This window comes from Equus quagga, chromosome 22, assembly GCF_021613505.1.
Source record: "Equus quagga isolate Etosha38 chromosome 22, UCLA_HA_Equagga_1.0, whole genome shotgun sequence".
NCBI lineage: Eukaryota > Metazoa > Chordata > Mammalia > Perissodactyla > Equidae > Equus > Equus quagga.
Genome location: NC_060288.1, coordinates 23,803,920 through 23,808,750, shown reverse-complemented (window position 1 = coordinate 23,808,750; position 4,831 = coordinate 23,803,920).

The window sequence follows — 4,831 nt, the reverse complement described above, 5'->3', positions numbered from 1 at the left end:
TCATAACGAATCTGAGCAAGGGCAAAGGGTACTTTGTAGCGCCTGGACCCAGAACCTGGCCAACCCCGGGGGCGATGGCGCCGCGCGCGCGGGGGCGCCTCTTTGCATCTTCCACCCTCAACCACGTGCCCTGCTGACTTCTAGGCCGGTGAGGTTTCCTGCAGGGAGGGGCCCTGGTGGCCCGAGGGTTTTCCTTTCCTATTTTCTTTGGCACTGACCTTCGCGATCCCTTTTAACCCAATTTCACCACGGTCCCCACATGGGGTCCCTGGCTGGTAAGATTATTGTCTGGACTTCTACCATGCCCTGGAAATGAAGCAACCCTGGACAGATCAGTCCCAGGTACGGTTAGAGCAGCACGCAGACTTGACATTGCTCAAGAAAAGTATTCAACCTGCCAACTTCTACCCTGCTTCGCCCTGGCTGCGCGCTTTGGAGACTTTCTGCATCCATGCCATGCCCGCTGGGGGGGCTTTCAGGGGCCGCTGCCATTTTTTTTTCAGGCTCCTATCCCAAATGGCACTTTTCTCTTAGCACCCAAGGCCTGCCAGTGTCCTCAACCTCCAATCACGGTGGTCCCAGGTACAGTGCCCAGCAGTTGGTGGAGGGCTGATATTGGTACTGCTTTGAATTTGAGGCATGAAAAGAATTATCGTTATAATAAACGCCTCTGATAATGACAGCTATCATTTATTGAAACACTTCACACACATTATCTTATAGACTCTTCATCATTGCTCTGTGAGGTGGGTGCTGTCGTTATTCCCCTTTTACACATGAGGAAACTGAGGCACAGAGAGGTTGAATGCTAGTGAGAACTAGCGCTCTGCACTCTGCAACTCAGGCACTCTGCCTCCAGAGCATGCGCATAATAGCCACCCGAATATCCTTGGACTTGGTTTCCCCTGAGCATGCGCTCATCCCAGGCCTCAAGCGTACTCAAGTTGATTCCAGCGAATAATATCCTCAGGACTTTCTCTGGGCTTCTCTCTTTTCCAGAACATCTGGACGTGGCAGCAGTAGTCGTTTCTTCCCACAGTGTGCTAGGCACGTAGTACAGTGATGGCGAGGGCAGCCGGCTCTCCAATGGCCTCTTTAACAGCTCTGTTTTTCTAGCACTAGACTCTCATTTAGAAGAAAACATAAGACTCCACTTTCGTTTTTGTTGGTTTCCACTTAGCTAATGCTTGGTTTCTCTGCCCAAGTCTCTTGCTCCCCACCCACGATTTCATCATTTTAGCCTCTCTTTTTTCCTCTTATCCAACCAGTCCTTCAGCCCCATGCCTCCTCAGGTACTTCCCAGGTTCTGTGGTGTATTAGTTTTCCAGGGCAGCCATAACAAAGTACCACAGACTGAGGGACAGAAATGTATTGCCTCACAATTCTTCTGGAGGCTAGAAGTTCAAGCATGAGCAGAGTTGGTTCCATCTGAAGGCTGGGCAGGAAGAATCTGTTCCAGGCCTCTCTCTTAGGCTTGGAGACAGCCATCTTCTCCCTGTGTCTCCTCACATAGGTCTCCCTCTGTATTGTCTGTGTCCATATTTCTCCTTCTCATGAGGACACCAGTAGTATTAGATTAGGGTCCACCGTAATGACCTCCTTTTAACTTGATGTAATCTGCAAAGACTGTATTTCCAAATAAGGTCACATTCTGAGGTACTGGGGGTTAAGACTTCAACACATGAATTTGGGAGGTGGGGAGGGAATCACAGTCCAACCCATAAGACGTGACAGTTGTCACTGGCTGTCCCCTCTTATCCCTTCTCGCCCCAAGACACCTTTTTCCCATAATTGGCATGCCTCTCCCTGGGCTTGAGCCCTTGATGCAGATGATCGACAGCTCTAGATGGAGGAAGGCACACAACCAGGAGTTACCTCTCCATTTCTCCTCTCTCTGGCAGAAGCATCTGTGTGACATTGAGAAGTAACTTCGTCCCCTAGAAGTTCCGATTCCTCCTCTGGCAATGAGGCTGGACTAAACAATTTTTCGGGTCCCTTTCAGTGCTAACACTTCACCAAACCTTTTCTCCCTAATCATTTCAAAAAGTTTCCCAGTTTATGGGGTTGGCCTGTGACCATGGGACAGAGACTTTGATGGGAGGCAGGATTGCACAGGGGTTAAGAACACAGGCTTCAGACTTGGGCAAATCTGCCTTACGCCCCATTTCATCCTCTGTAGGTTAGGAATACTAGTGCCTGCTATAGAGGGGGTCACAAAGACTGACAGCCCACAGCCTCGGTTTTCTCATGGAGCGAAGGTTCCAGACTCCACAGTTGGGAGTTCTATTTTGTGACTCAGAGAAAATAGGAATCCAGTCTTAAATCTCTTGCTCCTTTCTTTTTTTCCAACATCTCTCTAGCTGAGCGAACGAGAGCCAGTTGGATGTCGCTGTGGAGAAAATTTCCTAATGGCAGTTTGAATCTCTCTTCAGTTGTTCCTGCCCCCATTACATTTTGGCTTGATTAAAATCTTGTGGCTAATTCTAGCCAGGTCTGAGTCTACATCTGTCTAAAGCAGATTGAACAATCTTCTAGAGAAGCTAAAGAGAGTCAAAGTCCTTTTTGGTACATGCCGAGGGGCGGATTGACAATGGCCTTGTGTCAAAAGCTCCCACTTGTGATTGCCACCTGCAAAGTTGTGATTACTACTGATCCTCTACAGCTTTCTCTTTTGAGCATGGTCCTCTGAAGTACCGCCCCCTCAATTCATGATGGCCAATGTGCTTTTAATTCTAGCCCTTGCTAAGGGGATGGTTAAAGAAAGGGTGGGCATCAGAGGCTGTGTCTACATTAGGCATGTATTCCTCTCCCCCAGGAAACTCCCCAAAATCATACCCCGGGTCTATCATGAGAAAAACATCAGACACAGCCCAGTAGAAGGATGTTTTACAAAATAAAATGACCAATATTCCTTAAAACTGTCAAGGTCTTCAAAAACGAGGATAGTCAGACACAGACTGTCACAGGCAAGAGGAGCCTAAGGAGATAGAACAACAAAATGTAACATAATGTCCTCGTTGGGAACAGAAAAAGGACATTAGATAAAAACTAAGGAAATCTGAACAAAGTTTAAACTGGTAATAGAAATGTATCAAGGCTGGCTCACTAATTGTAACAAGTGTACCATGCTAATGTGCATGTATAAACCCATAAGCTTTGAGTCAGGAGCCAGCAAAATGGAAGAGGTTGAAAATAAGATAGAAACAGGGATTGCTGGTGGATGGAGACCCCAAAGTTGGAGGAGATGGAGGGCAAATGTTTTTGAAAACAGGTAAAGCCATTAGTTTCTTGCAGAGGAAAAGACATTTTTCTAGAACTGGAGGGAAAGAGGTACAAATGCATACTGATAAAGCTCAAAAGTATTAAAGTTGAAAGAGGAAAGAATCTTGCCCTCCTCTCTTATGACTAAAGAAAACCAAATATTCTTTATTCTGAAGAGTACATACTCACAATGCCTTTTCCATCTCCCCATTTCCTTCAGAGATTACAGTCCCGCAATCCTTCTGTTTTCACAGATGGAATAATGTTTTCACAGGGAAAATAATGCTTCTTTGAGTTTTAGCCAAAGAAATAGTTCCCTGCTCAATCTGCAAACATGTAAGACTGTCCAGTTCAATGAACAACAATGGTACATATTGCTTTCCTTAAGGAGTTTCCGCTGTTAAGCATTCCTGGCAGGTCCACCATTTGAGCCCTGCATTTTCGGATGAACTTTATTGACTCAGCAGGTTTATAGATCTAAAGCTACCAATTCATAACACTACCACTCCAACAAACCATGAATTTCCAGTTAAAACCGGGGTGTCACTTGAAACAGTTTAAGACAGCAAGATGAAATATATCACCAAGAAATCTCCTTTCAAGGTATTTCAATATTAATTGCACCCCGTCTTCCAAACATAGTGTTCTCTTTTTGTTCAGTAATCACTCATCTGACTTGACAGAGGAAGACGTAAGCCAATACTTTTGAAAGTGTGTTTTCTGTTTATTAGAAGAAAACTACAATTTCTTAAGAAAATAAAATCCTATATCTGTGCATGATATTGTGATAAGAAATAGATATATTTGGTCGTTCAGATGACCAAAATATATTTCTCAGATCTATTTGGTCTTCATCCACAGTTCCTGACTCACAGATGGCAAGACCCTTGGAATTTCCTGAAGGATAAGAACAATGGGAGCATCTGTTATTAATATTTGGCCTCTTGTCCTCAGTTCCTGAAAAACGCTTCAAGGCCATAAAGGTGAAATGAGTGTCTTGTTTATGTTAATGAAGGTGACTTTTAGACCCCACCCAAGGAGGGGTTCTCCTGGAACCAGCCCTGTTCTTTCAGTCCCTGCATCCCTGCCCCTGATATCTGGGGAGGGGAGGGGGACATGAGATTGAATCAATTACCAATGGCCAATGACTTAGTCAGTCACGACTACCTAATGAAGCCTCTGTAAAACCCCAAAAGGGCTCATTGGCCCTTTTTCGGAGAGCTTCCACACTGGCGAACAGTAATGTTTCCATGTGCCACGGGCTGGGCCCCAAGCTCCATGAGGACAGAAGCTCCTTTGTAGAGGACCTCACCCTGTGCATCTCTTCATCTGGCTGTTCATTCACATCCTTTAACTTGTCATAAATTGGTAATCTAGTGACTAGACAGGTTTTCTTGAGTTCTGTGAGGTGTTCTAGCAAATTAACCAAATGTGAGGAGGGGGTCGTGGGAACCTCTGATTTATAGCCAGTTGGTCAGAAGCACAGGTAACCTGCACTTGTGGTCTTGTGGGACGGAGCCCTCTATCTGTGGAGTGGGATTCTGCCAATGGATAGATAGCGTCAGAATGG